At 46.2% G+C, this 25000-nt stretch overlaps 19 non-coding genes and 1 pseudogene across 19 annotated transcripts; 10 read left to right on the forward strand and 10 right to left on the reverse strand.

Moving 5' to 3' along the window:
* The first annotated feature begins 1159 nt into the window (after positions 1-1159).
* Positions 1160-1328, forward strand: LOC141291417 (U5 spliceosomal RNA; annotated as a pseudogene).
* Positions 1329-2004: 676 nt separating this feature from the next.
* trnad-guc (transfer RNA aspartic acid (anticodon GUC)) lies at positions 2005-2076 on the reverse strand. The gene has a single exon. It is a non-coding gene; the product is annotated as a tRNA-Asp (tRNA).
* Positions 2077-4543: 2467 nt separating this feature from the next.
* Positions 4544-4615, reverse strand: trnad-guc (transfer RNA aspartic acid (anticodon GUC)). The gene has a single exon. It is a non-coding gene; the product is annotated as a tRNA-Asp (tRNA).
* Positions 4616-7082: 2467 nt separating this feature from the next.
* trnad-guc (transfer RNA aspartic acid (anticodon GUC)) lies at positions 7083-7154 on the reverse strand. Its single transcript has one exon. It is a non-coding gene; the product is annotated as a tRNA-Asp (tRNA).
* A 1041-nt stretch (positions 7155-8195) lies between these two features.
* On the forward strand, positions 8196-8311 carry LOC141288906 (U5 spliceosomal RNA). Its single transcript, XR_012339769.1, has one exon. It is a non-coding gene; the product is annotated as a U5 spliceosomal RNA (small nuclear RNA).
* Positions 8312-8989: 678 nt separating this feature from the next.
* trnad-guc (transfer RNA aspartic acid (anticodon GUC)) lies at positions 8990-9061 on the reverse strand. Its single transcript has one exon. It is a non-coding gene; the product is annotated as a tRNA-Asp (tRNA).
* A 1036-nt stretch (positions 9062-10097) lies between these two features.
* LOC141286895 (U5 spliceosomal RNA) lies at positions 10098-10213 on the forward strand. Its single transcript, XR_012339370.1, has one exon. It is a non-coding gene; the product is annotated as a U5 spliceosomal RNA (small nuclear RNA).
* A 678-nt stretch (positions 10214-10891) lies between these two features.
* On the reverse strand, positions 10892-10963 carry trnad-guc (transfer RNA aspartic acid (anticodon GUC)). The gene has a single exon. It is a non-coding gene; the product is annotated as a tRNA-Asp (tRNA).
* A 1040-nt stretch (positions 10964-12003) lies between these two features.
* LOC141288569 (U5 spliceosomal RNA) lies at positions 12004-12119 on the forward strand. Its single transcript, XR_012339704.1, has one exon. It is a non-coding gene; the product is annotated as a U5 spliceosomal RNA (small nuclear RNA).
* A 680-nt stretch (positions 12120-12799) lies between these two features.
* Positions 12800-12871, reverse strand: trnad-guc (transfer RNA aspartic acid (anticodon GUC)). Its single transcript has one exon. It is a non-coding gene; the product is annotated as a tRNA-Asp (tRNA).
* Positions 12872-13909: 1038 nt separating this feature from the next.
* Positions 13910-14025, forward strand: LOC141288300 (U5 spliceosomal RNA). The gene has a single exon (XR_012339655.1). It is a non-coding gene; the product is annotated as a U5 spliceosomal RNA (small nuclear RNA).
* Positions 14026-14529: 504 nt separating this feature from the next.
* Positions 14530-14601, forward strand: trnag-ucc (transfer RNA glycine (anticodon UCC)). Its single transcript has one exon. It is a non-coding gene; the product is annotated as a tRNA-Gly (tRNA).
* A 103-nt stretch (positions 14602-14704) lies between these two features.
* On the reverse strand, positions 14705-14776 carry trnad-guc (transfer RNA aspartic acid (anticodon GUC)). Its single transcript has one exon. It is a non-coding gene; the product is annotated as a tRNA-Asp (tRNA).
* A 1036-nt stretch (positions 14777-15812) lies between these two features.
* On the forward strand, positions 15813-15928 carry LOC141286896 (U5 spliceosomal RNA). The gene has a single exon (XR_012339371.1). It is a non-coding gene; the product is annotated as a U5 spliceosomal RNA (small nuclear RNA).
* Positions 15929-16606: 678 nt separating this feature from the next.
* trnad-guc (transfer RNA aspartic acid (anticodon GUC)) lies at positions 16607-16678 on the reverse strand. The gene has a single exon. It is a non-coding gene; the product is annotated as a tRNA-Asp (tRNA).
* Positions 16679-17718: 1040 nt separating this feature from the next.
* Positions 17719-17834, forward strand: LOC141288576 (U5 spliceosomal RNA). The gene has a single exon (XR_012339705.1). It is a non-coding gene; the product is annotated as a U5 spliceosomal RNA (small nuclear RNA).
* A 680-nt stretch (positions 17835-18514) lies between these two features.
* trnad-guc (transfer RNA aspartic acid (anticodon GUC)) lies at positions 18515-18586 on the reverse strand. The gene has a single exon. It is a non-coding gene; the product is annotated as a tRNA-Asp (tRNA).
* A 1038-nt stretch (positions 18587-19624) lies between these two features.
* LOC141288305 (U5 spliceosomal RNA) lies at positions 19625-19740 on the forward strand. Its single transcript, XR_012339656.1, has one exon. It is a non-coding gene; the product is annotated as a U5 spliceosomal RNA (small nuclear RNA).
* Positions 19741-20244: 504 nt separating this feature from the next.
* Positions 20245-20316, forward strand: trnag-ucc (transfer RNA glycine (anticodon UCC)). The gene has a single exon. It is a non-coding gene; the product is annotated as a tRNA-Gly (tRNA).
* Positions 20317-20419: 103 nt separating this feature from the next.
* On the reverse strand, positions 20420-20491 carry trnad-guc (transfer RNA aspartic acid (anticodon GUC)). The gene has a single exon. It is a non-coding gene; the product is annotated as a tRNA-Asp (tRNA).
* Between the last annotated feature and the right edge of the window lie 4509 nt (positions 20492-25000).

Here is a 25000-nt window from a genome sequence, read left to right on the forward strand (position 1 = left end):
GCACCAAAATCTTTTGGATGAGTCGTTCAGCAGCAGCAAAGAGCTGGGTCTCCCCGTTGGGGAATCGAACCCCGGTCTTCCGCGTGACAGGCGGAGATACTGTCCACTATACTAACGAGGAGCTGTACCCGTTGTGCTCCGCCCCCAGCCGACTTGACTTCACCGACATCAGCATAAGGAGCCACTACTCCATGAAAAAAACAAATCAACCTGCCTTGATCTTATTGAGTCTCCCAATATCTTGAATGCTACACATTACAGGGGGTCCTCATTTGGACCACTTTACTATTATTACTATTTTTTTTTACTTTTCATAATGGGAACATGAAAAAAGGATGGGAAATCATGTGGCAGTAACATCGCATTTACGTGGATCATATCGCCCACTGCTAGAATTCTACCACTGAACCACCTATGCTCGGAAAGGAAGGAGAACGTTTGGAATTAACACCGCATTTACCAGTATATTGCCCACTGCTAAACTTCGTCAACCTATAGATAAAGTGAACAAGTTTTATAGGCATTTGACGAATATAGACGGACTAATGAGTTTCTGAAAAGATTCGGCAGGGAACGGGGGTTGGTCGGTATGCAAAGGTTGGAGCTCCTTCAAGTAAATCAGGCTTCATTTTAAAGAACCTTACACACATGCAAGCACACACACAACTTAATTAAAAGGACTCCGTTCCTGCATTGGCCGGGAATCGGACCCGGGTCTCCCGCATGGCAGGCGAGAATTCTACCACTGAACCACCAATGCTCGGCTGGGAGGATTTCGGCCTTCACATTGCCCTGGATTTAGTAATGGTGCGTAACTGTTACACGTCAAATCCAGGGAAAGGGGGGTTGGGTCAATATGCAAAGTTTGGAGCTCCTTCTAGCAAATCAGGCTTGGCCTTCAAGGCTCATTTTAAAGAATCCCACACACATGCAAACACACACCCCTTACTTAAAAGAACTCTGTTCCTGCATTTGCCCGGGAATCAGAGCCAGGCCTCCTGTGTGGCAGGCGAGAATGGATGATGGAAGAGACTTTTTAACTTTTACTCCTCCCATTTGGAGTGAGGGGGAGATGAAAATCTTATCGGCACCCTAGATTACCCTTTGTGAGTATAGTGGTTTTCCACAGGGAGCGCACATGCTCAAGCGCATGGGCACACAACTCGAGTTTTTCTTCATAGATGCATAAATCTTTCGCCTTTTAGGGTGTACTCACACTAGGCAGTTTGAACCGTGCCTAGTGTGAGTACACCCTTACTAAAGATTTCCGTGGAGGGGAACCTTTCCGAGTGACCTGTATTTTTGGGTGCTCTGCTCACAGCAGAGCTGCACTGCAGTTTTAATAGCAGACTAAATCTGACCACACACCGATGTGCATTGGAGCAGAGCGTGCTTTCTCGTGGACCGTGTTTGCAGCCTTAGCGCTTCCTGTGTCGCAACTTCACGTTTTTTTTTCAGCCAGCATGGAAAGACAGCACTCTCATGACATGATGGGATCCAAACCTTGGGCTTCAGCTACTTTGGCCCTGTCAGTGACTCATGTACTTCCAGCATTCTTTTCTGCTCACAACAGAGCTGTATTGGACTGTCAAGAGTAAAACTGGCCACCAGCCAATGGGCGGTGGAACGAAGCGCCTCACCACGTTCTGTACTTGCGGCCTTTGCGCTTTCTGCGTCGCAGCTCCAGATTTCTTTAGCCCGCATGGAAAGACAGCACTCTCTCGTACATGACGGGATACAAACAAAGATGGCTTCAGCTCCTTTTGCCCTATCAGTGACTTGTGCATTTCAAGCATTCTTTTCAGATGGCTAAAAGCTGGAGTCGGGCGCTTGCGTTGGTTGTATAGTGGTGAGCATAGCTGCCTTCCAAGCAGTTGACCCAGGTTCGATTCCCGGCCAACGCATTTGTTTTGGCTCTGGCTGACGTTGAAGCAGAACTCCTTCTTTGACCTCTGTCAGCACCAAAATCTTTTGGATGAGTCGTTCAGCAGCAAAGAGCTGGGTCTCCCCGTCGGGGAATCGAACCCCGGTCTTCCGCGTGACAGGCGGAGATACTGTCCACTATACTAACGAGGAGCTGTACCCGCTCTTCTTCAGCCCCCAGCCGACTTGACTTCACCGACATCAGCATAAGGAGCCACTACTCCATGAAAAAAACAAATCAACCTGCCTTGATCTTATTGAGTCTCCCAATATCTTGAATGCTACACATTACAGGGGGTCCACATTTGGACCACTTTACTATTATTACTATTTTTTTTTTTACTTTTCATAATGGGAACATGAAAAAAAGGATGGGAAATCATGTGGCAGTAACATCGCATTTACGTGGATCATATCGCCCACTGCTAGAATTCTACCACTGAACCACCAATGCTCGGAAAGGAGGGAGAACGTTTGGAATTAACACCGCATTTACGAGTATATTGCCCACTGCTAAACTTCGTCAACCTATAGATAAAGTGAACAAGTTTTATAGGCATTTGACGAATATAGACGGACTAATGAGTTTCTGACCAGATTCGGCAGGGAACGGGGGTTGGTCGGTATGTAAAGGTTGGAGCTCCTTCAAGTAAATCAGGCTTCATTTTAAAGAACCTTACACACACGCAAGCACACACACAACTTAATTAAAAGGACTCCGTTCCTGCATTGGCCAGGAATCGGACCCGGGTCTCCCGCGTGGCAGGCGAGAATTCTACCACTGAACCACCAATGCTCTGCTGGGAGAATTTTGGCCTTCACATTGCCCTGGATTTAGTAATGGTGCGTAACTGTTACACGTCAAATCCAGGGAAAGGGGGGTTGGGTCAATATGCAAAGTTTGGAGCTCCTTCTAGCAAATCAGGCTTGGCCTTCAAGGCTCATTTTAAAGAATCCCACACACATGCAAACACACACCCCTTACTTAAAAGAACTCTGTTCCTGCATTTGCCCGGGAATCAGAGCCAGGCCTCCTGTGTGGCAGGCGAGAATGGATGATGGAAGAGACTTTTTAACTTTTACTCCTCCCATTTGGAGTGAGGGGGAGATGAAAATCTTATCGGCACCCTAGATTACCCTTTGTGAGTATAGTGGTTTTCCACAGGGAGCGCACATGCTCAAGCGCATGGGCACACAACTCGAGTTTTTCTTCATAGATGCATAAATCTTTCGCCTTTTAGGGTGTACTCACACTAGGCAGTTTGAACCGTGCCCGAGTGCGTTTGACCACGAAAGCGCGGTTCTTTTGACTAGTGTGAGTGCTCCGAACCGTGCCCGGGCGCGGCTCGTTTAGCCGGCCCTGGCCCGCTTGGAAGAGGTGGGCCAGAGCACGGTTCAGTTGGACTCGGGCGCGGTTCGCATGCAGTGTGAGCGCTAACCGTGCTGGAGCACGGAACTGGACGCGTGATGTCGCGTTTTTGCGAGGTAATCAGCGTTTTTATAGTCCATAATCAAAGCTGCAAAGTCCTTGCTGTACTTCAACTGGTAATTAAAAACCTCCTCATACGAACAGCACGATTGCGTGAAAATTTTCGTGCCACAAAGGCGAAAGACCTGTTTAATAATAGGCTGTGAGAGGGCTGTGGACCCACGCGGACCAAACGATTTAAAATAATTATCCACAAAGTAAACTATTTCACGTTTAGCGAGAGCGTTGCTCTTCCTGAAACCATCGCAACATAATGACGTAAACGTGCTCCGGCACGAATGCTGAAACCCTATGTGAGTGCAGGCCAGAGGGGGAGTGGGGAGGGGGGACAATCGCACTCGAGCCCGGTTCACAGCAACCGTGCCTAGTGTGAGTACACCCTTACTAAAGATTTCCGTGGAGGGGAACCTTTCCGAGTGACCTGTATTTTTGGGTGCTCTGCTCACAGCAGAGCTGCACTGCAGTTTTAATAGCAGACTAAATCTGACCACACACCGATGTGCATTGGAGCAGAGCGTGCTTTCTCGTGGACCGTGTTTGCAGCCTTAGCGCTTCCTGTGTCGCAACTTCACGTTTTTTTTTCAGCCAGCATGGAAAGACAGCACTCTCATGACATGATGGGATCCAAACCTTGGGCTTCAGCTACTTTGGCCCTGTCAGTGACTCATGTACTTCCAGCATTCTTTTCTGCTCACAACAGAGCTGTATTGGACTGTCAAGAGTAAAACTGGCCACTAGCCAATGGGCGGTGGAACGAAGCGCCTCACCACGTTCTGTACTTGCGGCCTTTGCGCTTTCTGCGTCGCAGCTCCAGATTTCTTTAGCCCGCATGGAAAGACAGCACTCTCTCGTACATGACGGGATACAAACAAAGATGGCTTCAGCTCCTTTTGCCCTATCAGTGACTTGTGCATTTCAAGCATTCTTTTCAGATGGCTAAAAGCTGGAGTCGGGCGCTTGCGTTGGTTGTATAGTGGTGAGCATAGCTGCCTTCCAAGCAGTTGACCCAGGTTCGATTCCCGGCCAACGCATTTGTTTTGGCTCTGGCTGACGTTGAAGCAGAACTCCTTCTTTGACCTCTGTCAGCACCAAAATCTTTTGGATGAGTCGTTCAGCAGCAAAGAGCTGGGTCTCCCCGTCGGGGAATCGAACCCCGGTCTTCCGCGTGACAGGCGGAGATACTGTCCACTATACTAACGAGGAGCTGTACCCGCTCTTCTTCAGCCCCCAGCCGACTTGACTTCACCGACATCAGCATAAGGAGCCACTACTCCATGAAAAAAACAAATCAACCTGCCTTGATCTTATTGAGTCTCCCAATATCTTGAATGCTACACATTACAGGGGGTCCACATTTGGACCACTTTACTATTATTACTATTTTTTTTTTTACTTTTCATAATGGGAACATGAAAAAAAGGATGGGAAATCATGTGGCAGTAACATCGCATTTACGTGGATCATATCGCCCACTGCTAGAATTCTACCACTGAACCACCAATGCTCGGAAAGGAGGGAGAACGTTTGGAATTAACACCGCATTTACGAGTATATTGCCCACTGCTAAACTTCGTCAACCTATAGATAAAGTGAACAAGTTTTATAGGCATTTGACGAATATAGACGGACTAATGAGTTTCTGACCAGATTCGGCAGGGAACGGGGGTTGGTCGGTATGTAAAGGTTGGAGCTCCTTCAAGTAAATCAGGCTTCATTTTAAAGAACCTTACACACACGCAAGCACACACACAACTTAATTAAAAGGACTCCGTTCCTGCATTGGCCAGGAATCGGACCCGGGTCTCCCGCGTGGCAGGCGAGAATTCTACCACTGAACCACCAATGCTCTGCTGGGAGAATTTTGGCCTTCACATTGCCCTGGATTTAGTAATGGTGCGTAACTGTTACACGTCAAATCCAGGGAAAGGGGGGTTGGGTCAATATGCAAAGTTTGGAGCTCCTTCTAGCAAATCAGGCTTGGCCTTCAAGGCTCATTTTAAAGAATCCCACACACATGCAAACACACACCCCTTACTTAAAAGAACTCTGTTCCTGCATTTGCCCGGGAATCAGAGCCAGGCCTCCTGTGTGGCAGGCGAGAATGGATGATGGAAGAGACTTTTTAACTTTTACTCCTCCCATTTGGAGTGAGGGGGAGATGAAAATCTTATCGGCACCCTAGATTACCCTTTGTGAGTATAGTGGTTTTCCACAGGGAGCGCACATGCTCAAGCGCATGGGCACACAACTCGAGTTTTTCTTCATAGATGCATAAATCTTTCGCCTTTTAGGGTGTACTCACACTAGGCAGTTTGAACCGTGCCCGAGTGCGTTTGACCACGAAAGCGCGGTTCGTTTGACTAGTGTGAGTGCTCCGAACCGTGCCCGGGCGCGGCTCGTTTAGCCGGCCCTGGCCCGCTTGGAAGAGGTGGGCCAGAGCACGGTTCAGTTGGACTCGGGCGCGGTTCGCATGCAGTGTGAGCGCTAACCGTGCTGGAGCACGGAACTGGACGCGTGATGTCGCGTTTTTGCGAGGTAATCAGCGTTTTTATAGTCCATAATCAAAGCTGCAAAGTCCTTGCTGTACTTCAACTGGTAATTAAAAACCTCCTCATACGAACAGCACGATTGCGTGAAAATTTTCGTGCCACAAAGGCGAAAGACCTGTTTAATAATAGGCTGTGAGAGGGCTGTGGACCCACGCGGACCAAACGATTTAAAATAATTATCCACAAAGTAAACTATTTCACGTTTAGCGAGAGCGTTGCTCTTCCTGAAACCATCGCAACATAATGACGTAAACGTGCTCCGGCACGAATGCTGAAACCCTATGTGAGTGCAGGCCAGAGGGGGAGTGGGGAGGGGGGACAATCGCACTCGAGCCCGGTTCACAGCAACCGTGCCTAGTGTGAGTACACCCTTACTAAAGATTTCCGTGGAGGGGAACCTTTCCGAGTGACCTGTATTTTTGGGTGCTCTGCTCACAGCAGAGCTGCACTGCAGTTTAAATAGCAGACTAAATCTGACCACACACCGATGTGCATTGGAGCAGAGCGTGCTTTCTCGTGGACCGTGTTTGCAGCCTTAGCGCTTCCTGTGTCGCAACTTCACGTTTTTTTTTCAGCCAGCATGGAAAGACAGCACTCTCATGACATGATGGGATCCAAACCTTGGGCTTCAGCTACTTTGGCCCTGTCAGTGACTCATGTACTTCCAGCATTCTTTTCTGCTCACAACAGAGCTGTATTGGACTGTCAAGAGTAAAACTGGCCACCAGCCAATGGGCGGTGGAACGAAGCGCCTCACCACGTTCTGTACTTGCGGCCTTTGCGCTTTCTGCGTCGCAGCTCCAGATTTCTTTAGCCCGCATGGAAAGACAGCACTCTCTCGTACATGACGGGATACAAACAAAGATGGCTTCAGCTCCTTTTGCCCTATCAGTGACTTGTGCATTTCAAGCATTCTTTTCAGATGGCTAAAAGCTGGAGTCGGGCGCTTGCGTTGGTTGTATAGTGGTGAGCATAGCTGCCTTCCAAGCAGTTGACCCAGGTTCGATTCCCGGCCAACGCATTTGTTTTGGCTCTGGCTGACGTTGAAGCAGAACTCCTTCTTTGACCTCTGTCAGCACCAAAATCTTTTGGATGAGTCGTTCAGCAGCAAAGAGCTGGGTCTCCCCGTCGGGGAATCGAACCCCGGTCTTCCGCGTGACAGGCGGAGATACTGTCCACTATACTAACGAGGAGCTGTACCCGCTCTTCTTCAGCCCCCAGCCGACTTGACTTCACCGACATCAGCATAAGGAGCCACTACTCCATGAAAAAAACAAATCAACCTGCCTTGATCTTATTGAGTCTCCCAATATCTTGAATGCTACACATTACAGGGGGTCCACATTTGGACCACTTTACTATTATTACTATTTTTTTTTTACTTTTCATAATGGGAACATGAAAAAAAGGATGGGAAATCATGTGGCAGTAACATCGCATTTACGTGGATCATATCGCCCACTGCTAGAATTCTACCACTGAACCACCAATGCTCGGAAAGGAGGGAGAACGTTTGGAATTAACACCGCATTTACGAGTATATTGCCCACTGCTAAACTTCGTCAACCTATAGATAAAGTGAACAAGTTTTATAGGCATTTGACGAATATAGACGGACTAATGAGTTTCTGACCAGATTCGGCAGGGAACGGGGGTTGGTCGGTATGTAAAGGTTGGAGCTCCTTCAAGTAAATCAGGCTTCATTTTAAAGAACCTTACACACACGCAAGCACACACACAACTTAATTAAAAGGACTCCGTTCCTGCATTGGCCAGGAATCGGACCCGGGTCTCCCGCGTGGCAGGCGAGAATTCTACCACTGAACCACCAATGCTCTGCTGGGAGAATTTTGGCCTTCACATTGCCCTGGATTTAGTAATGGTGCGTAACTGTTACACGTCAAATCCAGGGAAAGGGGGGTTGGGTCAATATGCAAAGTTTGGAGCTCCTTCTAGCAAATCAGGCTTGGCCTTCAAGGCTCATTTTAAAGAATCCCACACACATGCAAACACACACCCCTTACTTAAAAGAACTCTGTTCCTGCATTTGCCCGGGAATCAGAGCCAGGCCTCCTGTGTGGCAGGCGAGAATGGATGATGGAAGAGACTTTTTAACTTTTACTCCTCCCATTTGGAGTGAGGGGGAGATGAAAATCTTATCGGCACCCTTGATTATCCTTTGTGAGTATAGTGGTTTACCACAGGGAGCGCACATGCTCAAGCGCATGGGCATACAACTCGAGTTTCTCTTCATAGACGCATAAATCTTTCGCTTTTTACTAAAGATTTCCGTGGAGGGGAACCTTTCCGAGTGAACTGTATTTTTGGGTGCTCTGCTCACAGCAGAGCTGCACTGCAGTTTCAATAGCAGACTAAATCTGACCACACACCGATGTGCATTGGAGCAGAGCGTGCTTTCTCGTGGACCGTGTTTGCAGCCTTTGCGCTTCCTGTGTCGCAACTTCACGTTTTTTTTCAGCCAGCATGGAAAGACAGCACTCTCATGACATGATGGGATCCAAACCTTGGGCTTCAGCTACTTTGGCCCTGTCAGTGACTCATGTACTTCCAGCATTCTTTTCTGCTCACAACAGAGCTGTATTGGACTGTCAAGAGTAAAACTGGCCACCAGCCAATGGGCGGTGGAACAAAGCGCCTCACCACGTTCTGTACTTGCGGCCTTTGCGCTTTCTGCGTCGCAGCTCCAGATTTCTTTAGCCCGCATGGAAAGACAGCACTCTCTCGTACATGACGGGATACAAACAAAGATGGCTTCAGCTCCTTTTGCCCTATCAGTGACTTGTGCATTTCAAGCATTCTTTTCAGATGGCTAAAAGCTGGAGTCGGGCGCCTGCGTTGGTGGTATAGTGGTGAGCATAGCTGCCTTCCAAGCAGTTGACCCAGGTTCGATTCCCGGCCAACGCATTTGTTTTGGCTCTGGCTGACGTTGAAGCAGAACTCCTTCTGTGACCTCTGTCAGCACCAAAATCTTTTGGATGAGTCGTTCAGCAGCAGCAAAGAGCTGGGTCTCCCCGTCGGGGAATCGAACCCCGGTCTTCCGCGTGACAGGCGGAGATACTGTCCACTATACTAACGAGGAGCTGTACCCGCTGTTCTTCAGCCCCCAGCCGAATTGACTTCACCGACATCAGCATAAGGAGCCACTACTCCATGAAAAAAACAAATCAACCTGCCTTGATCTTATTGAGTCTCCCAATATCTTGAATGCTACACATTACAGGGGGTCCACATTTGGACCACTTTACTATTATTACTATTTTTTTTTACTTTTCATAATGGGAACATGAAAAAAAGGATGGGAAATCATGTGGCAGTAACATCGCATTTACGTGGATCATATAGCCCACTGCTAGAATTCTACCACTGAACCACCAATGCTCGGAAAGAAGGGAGAACGTTTGGAATTAACACCGCATTTACGAGTATATTGCCCACTGCTAAACTTCGTCAACCTATAGATAAAGTGAACAAGTTTTATCGACATTTGACGAATATAGACGGACTAATGAGTTTCTGACCAGATTCGGCAGGGAACGGGGGTTGGTCGGTATGTAAAGGTTGGAGCTCCTTCAAGTAAATCAGGCTTCATTTTAAAGAACCTTACACACACGCAAGCACACACACAACTTAATTAAAAGGACTCCGTTCCTGCGTTGGCCAGGAATCGGACCCGGGTCTCCCGCGTGGCAGGCGAGAATTCTACCACTGAACCACCAATGCTCTGCTGGGAGAATTTCGGCCTTCACATTGCCCTGGATTTAGTAATGGTGCGTAACTGTTACACGTCAAATCCAGGGAAAGGGGGGTTGGGTCAATATGCAAAGTTTGGAGCTCCTTCTAGCAAATCAGGCTTGGCCTTCAAGGCTCATTTTAAAGAATCCCACACACATGCAAACACACACCCCTTAAAAGAACTCTGTTCCTGCATTTGCCCGGGAATCAGAGCCAGGCCTCCTGTGTGGCAGGCGAGAATGGATGATGGAAGAGACTTTTTAACTTTTACTCCTCCCATTTGGAGTGAGGGGGAGATGAAAATCTTATCGGCACCCTAGATTACCCTTTGTGAGTATAGTGGTTTACCACAGGGAGCGCACATGCTCAAGCGCATGGGCACACAACTCAAGTTTCTCTTCATAGACGCATAAATCTTTCGCCTTTTACTAAAGATTTCCGTGGAGGGGAACCTTTCCGAGTGAACTGTATTTTTGGGTGCTCTGCTCACAGCAGAGCTGCACTGCAGTTTTAATAGCAGACTAAATCTGACCACACACCGATGTGCATTGGAGCAGAGCGTGCTTTCTCGTGGACCGTGTTTGCAGCCTTTGCGCTTCCTGTGTCGCAACTTCACGTTTTTTTTCAGCCAGCATGGAAAGACAGCACTCTCATGACATGATGGGATCCAAACCTTGGGCTTCAGCTACTTTGGCCCTGTCAGTGACTCATGTACTTCCAGCATTCTTTTCTGCTCACAACAGAGCTGTATTGGACTGTCAAGAGTAAAACTGGCCACCAGCCAATGGGCGGTGGAACAAAGCGCCTCACCACGTTCTGTACTTGCGGCCTTTGCGCTTTCTGCGTCGCAGCTCCAGATTTCTTTAGCCCGCATGGAAAGACAGCACTCTCTCGTACATGACGGGATACAAACAAAGATGGCTTCAGCTCCTTTTGCCCTATCAGTGACTTGTGCATTTCAAGCATTCTTTTTAGATGGCTAAAAGCTGGAGTCGGGCGCTTGCGTTGGTGGTATAGTGGTGAGCATAGCTGCTTTCCAAGCAGTTGACCCAGGTTCAATTCCCGGCCAACGCATTTGTTTTGGCTCTGGCTGACGTTGAAGCAGAACTCCTTCTTTGACCTCTGTCAGCACCAAAATCTTTTGGATGAGTCGTTCAGCAGCAGCAAAGAGCTGGGTCTCCCCGTCGGGGAATCGAACCCCGGTCTTCCGCGTGACAGGCGGAGATACTGTCCACTATACTAACGAGGAGCTGTACCCGCTGTTCTTCAGCCCCCAGCAGAATTGACTTCACCGACATCAGCATAAGGAGCCACTACTCCATGAAAAAAACAAATCAACCTGCCTTGATCTTATTGAGTCTCCCAATATCTTGAATGCTACACATTACAGGGGGTCCATATTTGGACCACTTTACTATTATTACTATTTTTTTTTACTTTTCATAATGGGAACATGAAAAAAAGGATGGGAAATCATGTGGCAGTAACATCGCATTTACGTGGATCATATAGCCCACTGCTAGAATTCTACCACTGAACCACCAATGCTCGGAAAGGAGGGAGAACGTTTGGAATTAACACCGCATTTACGAGTATATTGCCCACTGCTAAACTTCGTCAACCTATAGATAAAGTGAACAAGTTTTATAGGCATTTGAGGAATATAGACGGACTAATGAGTTTCTGACCAGATTCGGCAGGGAACGGGGGTTGGTCGGTATGTAAAGGTTGGAGCTCCTTCAAGTAAATCAGGCTTCATTTTAAAGAACCTTACACACAGGCAAGCACACACACAACTTAATTAAAAGGACTCCGTTCCTGCATTGGCCAGGAATCAGACCCGGGTCTCCCGCGTGGCAGGCGAGAATTCTACCACTGAACCACCAATGCTCTGCTGGGAGAATTTCGGCCTTCACATTGCCCTGGATTTAGTAATGGTGCGTAACTGTTACACGTCAAATCCAGGGAAAGGGGGGTTGGGTCAATATGCAAAGTTTGGAGCTCCTTCTAGCAAATCAGGCTTGGCCTTCAAGGCTCATTTTAAAGAATCCCACACACATGCAAACACACACCCCTTACTTAAAAGAACTCTGTTCCTGCATTTGCCCGGGAATCAGAGCCAGGCCTCCTGTGTGGCAGGCGAGAATGGATGATGGAAGAGACTTTTTAACTTTTACTCCTCCCATTTGGAGTGAGGGGGAGATGAAAATCTTATCGGCACCCTAGATTACCCTTTGTGAGTATAGTGGTTTACCACAGGGAGCGCACATGCTCAAGCGCATGGGCACACAACTCGAGTTTCTCTTCATAGACGCATAAATCTTTCGCCTTTTACTAAAGATTTCCGTGGAGGGGATCCTTTCCGAGTGACCTGTATTTTTGGGTGCTCTGCTCACAGCAGAGCTGCACTGCAGTTTTAATAGCAGACAAAATCTGACCACACACCGATGTGCATTGGAGCAGAGCGTGCTTTCTCGTGGACCGTGTTTGCAGCCTTTGCGCTTCCTGTGTCGCAACTTCACGTTTTTTTTCAGCCAGCATGGAAAGACAGCACTCTCATGACATGATGGGATCCAAACCTTGGGCTTCAGCTACTTTGGCCCTGTCAGTGACTCATGTACTTCCAGCATTCTTTTCTGCTCACAACAGAGCTGTATTGGAGTGTCAAGAGTAAAACTGGCCACCAGCCAATGGGCGGTGGAACGAAGCGCGCCTCACCACGTTCTGTACTTGCGGCCTTTGCGCTTTCTGCGTCGCAGCTCCAGATTTCTTTAGCCCGCATGGAAAGACAGCACTCTCTCGTACATGACGGGATACAAACAAAGATGGCTTCAGCTCCTTTTGCCCTATCAGTGACTTGTGCATTTCAAGCATTCTTTTCAGATGGCTAAAAGCTGGAGTCGGGAACTTGCGTTGGTGGTATAGTGGTGAGCGTAGCTGCTTTCCAAGCAGTTGACCCGGGTTCGATTCCCGGCCAACGCATTTGTTTTGGCTCTGGCTGACGTTGAAGCAGAACTCCTTCTGTGACCTCTGTCAGCACCAAAATCTTTTGGATGAGTCGTTCAGCAGCAGCAAAGAGCTGGGTCTCCCCGTCGGGGAATCGAACCCCGGTCTTCCGCGTGACAGGCGGAGATACTGTCCACTATACTAACGAGGAGCTGTACCCAGTGCGCTTCGCCCCCAGCCGACTTGACTTTACCGACATCAGCATAAGGAGCCACTACTCCATGAAAAAAACAAATCAACCTGCCTTGATCTTATTGAGTCTCCCAATATCTTGAATGCTACACATTACAGGGGGTCCTCATTTGGACCACTTTACTATTATTACTATTTTTTTTTTACTTTTCATAATGGGAACATGAAAAAAAGGATGGGAAATCATGTGTCAGTAACATCGCACTTACGTGGATCATATCGCCCACTGCTAGAATTCTACCACTGAACCACCAATGCTCGGAAAGGAGGGAGAACGTTTGGAATTAACACCGCATTTACGAGTATATTGCCCACTGCTAAACTTCGTCAACCTATAGATAAAGTGAACAAGTTTTATAGGCATTTGACAAATATAGACGGACTAATGAGTTTCTGACCAGATTCGGCAGGGAACGGGGGTTGGTCGGTATGTAAAGGTTGGAGCTCCTTCAAGTAAATCAGGCTTCATTTTAAAGAACCTTACACACACGCAAGCACACACACAACTTAATTAAAAGGACTCCGTTCCTGCATTGGCCACATCGGACCCGGGTCTCCCGCGTGGCAGGCGAGAATTCTACCACTGAACCACCAATGCTCTGCTGGGAGAACTTCGGCCTTCACATTGCCCTGGATTTAGTAATGGTGCGTAACTGTTACACGTCAAATCCAGGGAAAGGGGGGTTGGGTCAATATGCAAAGTTTGGAGCTCCTTCTAGCAAATCAGGCTTGGCCTTCAAGGCTCATTTTAAAGAATCCCACACACATGCAAACACACACCCCTTACTTAAAAGAACTCTGTTCCTGCATTTGCCCGGGAATCAGAGCCAGGCCTCCTGTGTGGCAGGCGAGAATGGATGATGGAAGAGACTTTTTAACTTTTACTCCTCCCATTTGGAGTGAGGGGGAGATGAAAATCTTATCGGCACCCTAGATTACCCTTTGTGAGTATAGTGGTTTACCACAGGGAGCGCACATGCTCCAGCGCATGGGCATACAACTCGAGTTTCTCTTCATAGACGCATAAATCTTTCGCCTTTTACTAAAGATTTCCGTGGAGGGGAACCTTTCCGAGTGACCTGTATTTTTGGGTGCTCTGCTCACAGCAGAGCTGCACTGCAGTTTCAATAGCAGACTAAATCTGACCACACACCGATGTGCATTGGAGCAGAGCGTGCTTTCTCGTGGACCGTGTTTGCAGCCTTTGCGCTTCCTGTGTCGCAACTTCACGTTTTTTTTCAGCCAGCATGGAAAGACAGCACTCTCATGACATGATGGGATCCAAACCTTGGGCTTCAGCTACTTTGGCCCTGTCAGTGACTCATGTACTTCCAGCATTCTTTTCTGCTCACAACAGAGCTGTATTGGACTGTCAAGAGTAAAACTGGCCACCAGCCAATGGGCGGTGGAACGAAGCGCGCCTCAACACGTTCTGTACTTGCGGCCTTTGCGCTTTCTGTGTCGCAGCTCCAGATTTCTTTAGCCCGCATGGAAAGACAGCACTCTCTCGTACATGACGGGATACAAACAAAGATGGCTTCAGCTCCTTTGCCCTATCAGTGACTTGTGCATTTCAAGCATTCTTTTCAGATGGCTAAAAGCTGGAGTCGGGAACTTGCGTTGGTGGTATAGTGGTGAGCATAGCTGCCTTCCAAGCAGTTGACCCGGGTTCGATTCCCGGCCAACGCATTTGTTTTGGCTCTGGCTGACGTTGAAGCAGAACTCCTTCTGTGACCTCTGTCAGCACCAAAATCTTTTGGATGAGTCGTTCAGCAGCAGCAAAGAGCTGGGTCTCCCCGTCGGGGAATCGAACCCCGGTCTTCCGCGTGACAGGCGGAGATACTGTCCACTATACTAACGAGGAGCTGTACCCGCTGTTCTTCAGCCCCCAGCCGAATTGACTTCACCGACATCAGCATAAGGAGCCACTACTCCATGAAAAAAACAAATCAACCTGCCTTGATCTTATTGAGTCTCCCAATATCTTGAATGCTACACATTACAGGGGGTCCACATTTGGACCACTTTACTATTATTACTATTTTTTTTTACTTTTCATAATGGGAACATGAAAAAAAGGATGGGAAATCATGTGGCAGTAACATCGCATTTACGTGGATCATATAGCCCACTGCTAGAATTCTACCACTGAACCACCAATGCTCGGAAAGAAGGGAGAACGTTTGGAATTAACACCGCATTTACGAGTATATTGCCCACTGCTAAACTTCGTCAACCTATAGATAAAGTGAACAAGTTTTATCGACATTTGACGAATATAGACGGACTAATGAGTTTCTGACCAGATTCGGCAGGGAACGGGGGTTGGTCGGTATGTAAAGGTTGGAGCTCCTTCAAGTAAATCAGGCTTCATTTTAAAGAACCTTACACACACGCAAGCACACACACAACTTAATTAAAAGGACTCCGTTCCTGCGTTGGCCAGGAATCGGACCCGGGTCTCCCGCGTGGCAGGCGAGAATTCTACCACTGAACCACCAATGCTCTGCTGGGAGAATTTCGGCCTTCACATTGCCCTGGATTTAGTAATGGTGCGTAACTGTTACACGTCAAATCCAGGGAAAGGGGGGTTGGGTCAATATGCAAAGTTTGGAGCTCCTTCTAGCAAATCAGGCTTGGCCTTCAAGGCTCATTTTAAAGAATCCCACACACATGCAAACACACACCCCTTAAAAGAACTCTGTTCCTGCATTTGCCCGGGAATCAGAGCCAGGCCTCCTGTGTGGCAGGCGAGAATGGATGATGGAAGAGACTTTTTAACTTTTACTCCTCCCATTTGGAGTGAGGGGGAGATGAAAATCTTATCGGCACCCTAGATTACCCTTTGTGAGTATAGTGGTTTACCACAGGGAGCGCACATGCTCAAGCGCATGGGCACACAACTCAAGTTTCTCTTCATAGACGCATAAATCTTTCGCCTTTTACTAAAGATTTCCGTGGAGGGGAACCTTTCCGAGTGAACTGTATTTTTGGGTGCTCTGCTCACAGCAGAGCTGCACTGCAGTTTTAATAGCAGACTAAATCTGACCACACACCGATGTGCATTGGAGCAGAGCGTGCTTTCTCGTGGACCGTGTTTGCAGCCTTTGCGCTTCCTGTGTCGCAACTTCACGTTTTTTTTCAGCCAGCATGGAAAGACAGCACTCTCATGACATGATGGGATCCAAACCTTGGGCTTCAGCTACTTTGGCCCTGTCAGTGACTCATGTACTTCCAGCATTCTTTTCTGCTCACAACAGAGCTGTATTGGACTGTCAAGAGTAAAACTGGCCACCAGCCAATGGGCGGTGGAACAAAGCGCCTCACCACGTTCTGTACTTGCGGCCTTTGCGCTTTCTGCGTCGCAGCTCCAGATTTCTTTAGCCCGCATGGAAAGACAGCACTCTCTCGTACATGACGGGATACAAACAAAGATGGCTTCAGCTCCTTTTGCCCTATCAGTGACTTGTGCATTTCAAGCATTCTTTTTAGATGGCTAAAAGCTGGAGTCGGGCGCTTGCGTTGGTGGTATAGTGGTGAGCATAGCTGCTTTCCAAGCAGTTGACCCAGGTTCAATTCCCGGCCAACGCATTTGTTTTGGCTCTGGCTGACGTTGAAGCAGAACTCCTTCTTTGACCTCTGTCAGCACCAAAATCTTTTGGATGAGTCGTTCAGCAGCAGCAAAGAGCTGGGTCTCCCCGTCGGGGAATCGAACCCCGGTCTTCCGCGTGACAGGCGGAGATACTGTCCACTATACTAACGAGGAGCTGTACCCGCTGTTCTTCAGCCCCCAGCAGAATTGACTTCACCGACATCAGCATAAGGAGCCACTACTCCATGAAAAAAACAAATCAACCTGCCTTGATCTTATTGAGTCTCCCAATATCTTGAATGCTACACATTACAGGGGGTCCATATTTGGACCACTTTACTATTATTACTATTTTTTTTTACTTTTCATAATGGGAACATGAAAAAAAGGATGGGAAATCATGTGGCAGTAACATCACATTTACGTGGATCATATAGCCCACTGCTAGAATTCTACCACTGAACCACCAATGCTCGGAAAGGAGGGAGAACGTTTGGAATTAACACCGCATTTACGAGTATATTGCCCACTGCTAAACTTCGTCAACCTATAGATAAAGTGAACAAGTTTTATAGGCATTTGAGGAATATAGACGGACTAATGAGTTTCTGACCAGATTCGGCAGGGAACGGGGGTTGGTCGGTATGTAAAGGTTGGAGCTCCTTCAAGTAAATCAGGCTTCATTTTAAAGAACCTTACACACAGGCAAGCACACACACAACTTAATTAAAAGGACTCCGTTCCTGCATTGGCCAGGAATCAGACCCGGGTCTCCCGCGTGGCAGGCGAGAATTCTACCACTGAACCACCAATGCTCTGCTGGGAGAATTTCGGCCTTCACATTGCCCTGGATTTAGTAATGGTGCGTAACTGTTACACGTCAAATCCAGGGAAAGGGGGGTTGGGTCAATATGCAAAGTTTGGAGCTCCTTCTAGCAAATCAGGCTTGGCCTTCAAGGCTCATTTTAAAGAATCCCACACACATGCAAACACACACCCCTTACTTAAAAGAACTCTGTTCCTGCATTTGCCCGGGAATCAGAGCCAGGCCTCCTGTGTGGCAGGCGAGAATGGATGATGGAAGAGACTTTTTAACTTTTACTCCTCCCATTTGGAGTGAGGGGGAGATGAAAATCTTATCGGCACCCTAGATTACCCTTTGTGAGTATAGTGGTTTACCACAGGGAGCGCACATGCTCAAGCGCATGGGCACACAACTCGAGTTTCTCTTCATAGACGCATAAATCTTTCGCCTTTTACTAAAGATTTCCGTGGAGGGGATCCTTTCCGAGTGACCTGTATTTTTGGGTGCTCTGCTCACAGCAGAGCTGCACTGCAGTTTTAATAGCAGACAAAATCTGACCACACACCGATGTGCATTGGAGCAGAGCGTGCTTTCTCGTGGACCGTGTTTGCAGCCTTTGCGCTTCCTGTGTCGCAACTTCACGTTTTTTTTCAGCCAGCATGGAAAGACAGCACTCTCATGACATGATGGGATCCAAACCTTGGGCTTCAGCTACTTTGGCCCTGTCAGTGACTCATGTACTTCCAGCATTCTTTTCTGCTCACAACAGAGCTGTATTGGAGTGTCAAGAGTAAAACTGGCCACCAGCCAATGGGCGGTGGAACGAAGCGCGCCTCACCACGTTCTGTACTTGCGGCCTTTGCGCTTTCTGCGTCGCAGCTCCAGATTTCTTTAGCCCGCATGGAAAGACAGCACTCTCTCGTACATGACGGGATACAAACAAAGATGGCTTCAGCTCCTTTTGCCCTATCAGTGACTTGTGCATTTCAAGCATTCTTTTCAGATGGCTAAAAGCTGGAGTCGGGAACTTGCGTTGGTGGTATAGTGGTGAGCGTAGCTGCTTTCCAAGCAGTTGACCCGGGTTCGATTCCCGGCCAACGCATTTGTTTTGGCTCTGGCTGACGTTGAAGCAGAACTCCTTCTGTGACCTCTGTCAGCACCAAAATCTTTTGGATGAGTCGTTCAGCAGCAGCAAAGAGCTGGGTCTCCCCGTCGGGGAATCGAACCCCGGTCTTCCGCGTGACAGGCGGAGATACTGTCCACTATACTAACGAGGAGCTGTACCCAGTGCGCTTCGCCCCCAGCCGACTTGACTTTACCGACATCAGCATAAGGAGCCACTACTCCATGAAAAAAACAAATCAACCTGCCTTGATCTTATTGAGTCTCCCAATATCTTGAATGCTACACATTACAGGGGGTCCTCATTTGGACCACTTTACTATTATTACTATTTTTTTTTTACTTTTCATAATGGGAACATGAAAAAAAGGATGGGAAATCATGTGTCAGTAACATCGCACTTACGTGGATCATATCGCCCACTGCTAGAATTCTACCACTGAACCACCAATGCTCGGAAAGGAGGGAGAACGTTTGGAATTAACACCGCATTTACGAGTATATTGCCCACTGCTAAACTTCGTCAACCTATAGATAAAGTGAACAAGTTTTATAGGCATTTGACAAATATAGACGGACTAATGAGTTTCTGACCAGATTCGGCAGGGAACGGGGGTTGGTCGGTATGTAAAGGTTGGAGCTCCTTCAAGTAAATCAGGCTTCATTTTAAAGAACCTTACACACACGCAAGCACACACACAACTTAATTAAAAGGACTCCGTTCCTGCATTGGCCACATCGGACCCGGGTCTCCCGCGTGGCAGGCGAGAATTCTACCACTGAACCACCAATGCTCTGCTGGGAGAACTTCGGCCTTCACATTGCCCTGGATTTAGTAATGGTGCGTAACTGTTACACGTCAAATCCAGGGAAAGGGGGGTTGGGTCAATATGCAAAGTTTGGAGCTCCTTCTAGCAAATCAGGCTTGGCCTTCAAGGCTCATTTTAAAGAATCCCACACACATGCAAACACACACCCCTTACTTAAAAGAACTCTGTTCCTGCATTTGCCCGGGAATCAGAGCCAGGCCTCCTGTGTGGCAGGCGAGAATGGATGATGGAAGAGACTTTTTAACTTTTACTCCTCCCATTTGGAGTGAGGGGGAGATGAAAATCTTATCGGCACCCTAGATTACCCTTTGTGAGTATAGTGGTTTACCACAGGGAGCGCACATGCTCCAGCGCATGGGCATACAACTCGAGTTTCTCTTCATAGACGCATAAATCTTTCGCCTTTTACTAAAGATTTCCGTGGAGGGGAACCTTTCCGAGTGACCTGTATTTTTGGGTGCTCTGCTCACAGCAGAGCTGCACTGCAGTTTCAATAGCAGACTAAATCTGACCACACACCGATGTGCATTGGAGCAGAGCGTGCTTTCTCGTGGACCGTGTTTGCAGCCTTTGCGCTTCCTGTGTCGCAACTTCACGTTTTTTTTCAGCCAGCATGGAAAGACAGCACTCTCATGACATGATGGGATCCAAACCTTGGGCTTCAGCTACTTTGGCCCTGTCAGTGACTCATGTACTTCCAGCATTCTTTTCTGCTCACAACAGAGCTGTATTGGACTGTCAAGAGTAAAACTGGCCACCAGCCAATGGGCGGTGGAACGAAGCGCGCCTCAACACGTTCTGTACTTGCGGCCTTTGCGCTTTCTGTGTCGCAGCTCCAGATTTCTTTAGCCCGCATGGAAAGACAGCACTCTCTCGTACATGACGGGATACAAACAAAGATGGCTTCAGCTCCTTTGCCCTATCAGTGACTTGTGCATTTCAAGCATTCTTTTCAGATGGCTAAAAGCTGGAGTCGGGAACTTGCGTTGGTGGTATAGTGGTGAGCATAGCTGCCTTCCAAGCAGTTGACCCGGGTTCGATTCCCGGCCAACGCATTTGTTTTGGCTCTGGCTGACGTTGAAGCAGAACTCCTTCTGTGACCTCTGTCAGCACCAAAATCTTTTGGATGAGTCGTTCAGCAGCAGCAAAGAGCTGGGTCTCCCCGTCGGGGAATCGAACCCCGGTCTTCCGCGTGACAGGCGGAGATACTGTCCACTATACTAACGAGGAGCTGTACCCGCTGCGCTTCGCCCCCAGCCGACTTGACTTTACCGACATCAGCATAAGGAGCCACTACTCCATGAAAAAAACAAATCAACCTGCCTTGATCTTATTGAGTCTCCCAATATCTTGAATGCTACACATTACAGGGGGTCCTCATTTGGACCACTTTACTATTATTACTATTTTTTTTTTACTTTTCATAATGGGAACATGAAAAAAAGGATGGGAAATCATGTGTCAGTAACATCGCACTTACGTGGATCATATTGCCCACTGCTAGAATTCTACCACTGAACCACCAATGCTCGGAAAGGAGGGAGAACGTTTGGAATTAACACCGCATTTACGAGTATATTGCCCACTGCTAAACTTCGTCAACCTATAGATAAAGTGAACAAGTTTTATAGGCATTTGACGAATATAGACGGACTAATGAGTTTCTGACCAGATTCGGCAGGGAACGGGGGTTGGTCGGTATGTAAAGGTTGGAGCTCCTTCAAGTAAATCAGGCTTCATTTTAAAGAACCTTACACACATGCAAGCACACACACAACTTAATTAAAAGGACTCCGTTCCTGCATTGGCCGGGAATCGGACCCGGGTCTCCCGCGCGGCAGCCGAGAATAGTTTAGCTAAACGGCCCTAAACCGTTTCCCATTCATTCTCTATGGTAGTGCTGAAACACTACGGATGCAATACACTTTCGGCCGCTAGCGCCCTTTTGGCGCACTTCCGTGTTTCTGCACCAGCGCCAACTTTGAATTCGCCATTAACACATCCACACTCGGACAGTACAGTCGCGATCTGCTACGCTGTTATTCGGAAAATCTATCAAAGGTAAGTTACTTTATGTACTTTTTCATGTTGTTAATGCTGAAATCACGTTAGTTGTTAAATGAAAACCGCTGCTTCGCTCCGTGAGGTCTTGGTTATTGATAAACGTTATCATTTGGGGCATTATTTACTGTTAATTATCATCATAGGATGATCTGCTCGCAAAGTTATGAATGGACATGCCGTTTTATATATTCGTGTGTGTTGTTTCGTGTCGTGGGGTTAAACAAGCCTGTTAGTCCATTTCTGACAATGTTGTGTTGATACGACGATCTGCTCGCAAACTTATGAATGAACGTGAGCGTTTCATGCATATAATTTCTATGCCGTGGGGTTAAATAAGCCTATCAGTCCGTTTCTTACGATGTTGTCATTACATTACCTCAACATCGCTTGTTTATATGAGATAAATAACAAATGAACGATCGTTTTTCCAATGTACATCACATAATTCAACTAGTAAATAACTGTAATAAGTGTTTATACATCGCTAGGAACTGTACTAGTACTGTTGTACTGTTTTAATGAGCCTTTAGAACTGCTTTACTGTTAGACTAATGCATTGCAGTGACCAAAATAGCCTAAGCAACAACTATTTTTACCATTTCAGACTGGAGCATTTGTAACTTTTATCAGGACAATTACTATGGTATTACCATAGTAGGTTGTATGTGTGCGTGTCTATGTATGTGCCTGTATGATCACATACTAACCAAAATAGCATAATTAAGAGTTATTTATATAATTTCAGACTTGAGCATAAATTATTTTCATCTTTTAGTAGGACAATTACTATGTTAATACCATAGTAGTGTGTGTGTGTGTGTGTGTGTGTGTGTGTGTGTGTGTTCTGGTATTCATCACGTTGTGGGGACATGAGTCTGTTTACACAGTCACGTCATGGGGACCTCTTGCGTTGTGGGGACCAAAAGTCAGGTCCCCATAAGGGAAAGCCATATAAATGAATAGAGAATCTGTTTTGAAGGTGCTGGGCGGAGTTTCAGCGTTGGCTCATAACACACGTTTATCCGTGAATGTGTGAGTGTGAAGGGAGTGCTCAGCTGCGCCCCCGAACATTTCTGACCGGTACTGCGCGCGCTTCTTCACACACGCGTTCTCCAAATATGGTCAGCTCCGCCCACTTCCTCGTCCTCATTAAGAACGATTTCAGCAGCAATATGAAAAATGAATATTAAATCGACACTTTACACGGACGGATGATCAGAAGGCTGTTTGCGGGAGAATATCGACTCGAGGAGAGGCATGAGATGCTGAATTTGTGCAGTGGAAAAAGTGAAACACAAGGTACAGTAAGAACATTTTAAACCAATTAGCTTAATTAGATCTGAAGTTGTAGGCTAGCTAGTTAACCGGAGCTAATTAACTTTTGAGGCCTATATGGCCTACGTGAGGTCTGTATATTTCTGTTTTTCAATTAGCGATCACATAATCATACAATTTAATGTTTACAAATTAGTTTTGACTGAAATCTTTATCAAACGTTTAACTGTTAGCCTGACTGATTGCTAATTGAGTGATTTGGTTCATAATAAGTTTGTTTCTGTGTAACGTTAGTTTGCGTTAGTTCTGGAGGGGGAAGGGGAAATACTTTTTTTAAAGAAATGTTTTATTTCTTGTTTGGCCTTGGGTTTAAATCGCCTTTTGAGGAGCAGGGGATTATTAATCATGGTTTTGCCACAAAAAAAACGTAGTTCAGATTGTATTTGTGTAGTTATATAGATGTTAGTGAATACGTTTTACAGTAATAAACCCTTTTTAAGTCATATTGATTAATTGGGTGCTTAAAAGTGCTTCACAGAGAAATGAAGTAAAATAAATAAACAAATAAATAAACTAAATAGCTTTAAATGAAAAAAATATTGAAGTTAAACTTAAATTTAGTAAAATAAACAAGAGTTTATGTGGTGAGATTGTTCAAAGAGTAGTCTGGTTAAGGTCTAAATCAGTAGTTCTCAAGGCCTGGGATTATATAGGAACATATTTTTCATTTTGTGAGAGATAAGAGCCTAAATACAACTCAGATATAAGTGAGTTGATGCCCTAAACGTTAGCATTGTGCAAGCTTTAGGTAATATTAAGTTTTGATTTGTCACATTGATAAATTTATAACATTTATGTAGTGTTGCATTACAAAAATACAATACACTGTTTCATGACTACAACATACATATCTGCTTATTAAACACCTTAGTTTAATTATCCATGTCTCTCCATATTCAGTGTAATTTTTGTAGTTTTCTTTTCTTTTTTTTCCAGATTAAAATGGCACCGCGAATCAGCCCTCTTAAGGATGCCATGAATCATGTTGTGTCAAAGTCTGACAAAATAAAGTTAGAGGTGAAGTACATCAATCCGGTAAAAGGTAAGTTGGAGTCTGGTATGGTGTTTTATGAGTTAATGATTACTATATTATTGTAACCATAACCTTATGAGTATGTAATGCAAAATTTCTGGGTATGTTAATTAGTGGGGTGACCACCATACGGGCCATTTTTACAGGATGCACCATAATTTCTATATTGGCTAAAATATGCTGGTTTTGGCTGTTTGCACTGTGCAGATCGATCATTGTATGACATTATTTCAAGAGATCTATGTGGAGCAGAGCAGATGGCTCCTTATGCTTTCAAATTGCTCTGGAGGTACTTTGGTGTCATTCAATGACCTGTGCACAGCTTCAAGTTGAACTTCGAATTGGTTCTCACCTTCTCACGTGCCACAATTAGTTGATTATGTACAATACCTGCAGGCTATTGATCTAAATACTTTGGATGTTTTAGACAATATAAAAATCCTGGCCCGGACATGTCCCTTATAAATGGCACATATGGCCATCCCATTAATCAGGAACCTGCCTGCAGAATATTTCAAATAAGCGACTATTGATGTGTTCTGTGTGTGCAATTATCATTCTTTATCTATCAGATTTTTTATTCATTTATTTAATGTATTTGCAGGCCGTGGCCTATTTGCAAAAGACTCCTTTTGCAAAGGTGATTTTATTGTGGAGTACAGGGGTGAATTGATAGATTATGCAGAGCTGGAGAGAAGGAGAAGACTCTACCACTCATCCTGTGCTGTTTTTATGTTTGAGTTTAAGTGGAGAGGGAAACCATGGTGGTAAGAATTCACATTGCACCAAAACTACACTCTTTATACTATACTATAGTAAACAAGGCCACATTTACACTGCTGCTCTCGATGACTAATTACAATTTTGTGACTATATCGATTATTTTTGGCTGACGTGCTTGCGTTTCTTTTAAGAGTGACAATTATCCAACGTATGACATAGAATTCATATAGCAACCTTTTAATGAAATAGTTACTTCCATACATTAAAATAAAGATAGAGTACAGATTCTTCAGGACAGGGATGATGCACACAGCTCCACTGAAAGCTTGCAGTTGGACTAATACTCAGGGGCCATTTGCATAAACTTACCCCGGTTTCACAGACAAAGCTTAAGCCTAGTTCCAGACTAAACTGCAAGTCTGAGCTGTTTCAAATGAAAGAAACTTGCACTGACTGATCTTAAAATATATCAGTGCCTTTGTTTTGTCTTAAGATGCACACCAGTAATGTTTTATTCTAACTCACATTTATAAACATGACTAAAATGCCTTAATTAAACTATGACTTAATCCTGGCTTAGTCTA

Source organism: Garra rufa, chromosome 1 (genome assembly GCF_049309525.1).
Source record: "Garra rufa chromosome 1, GarRuf1.0, whole genome shotgun sequence".
In the NCBI taxonomy this organism is placed as follows: domain Eukaryota; kingdom Metazoa; phylum Chordata; class Actinopteri; order Cypriniformes; family Cyprinidae; genus Garra; species Garra rufa.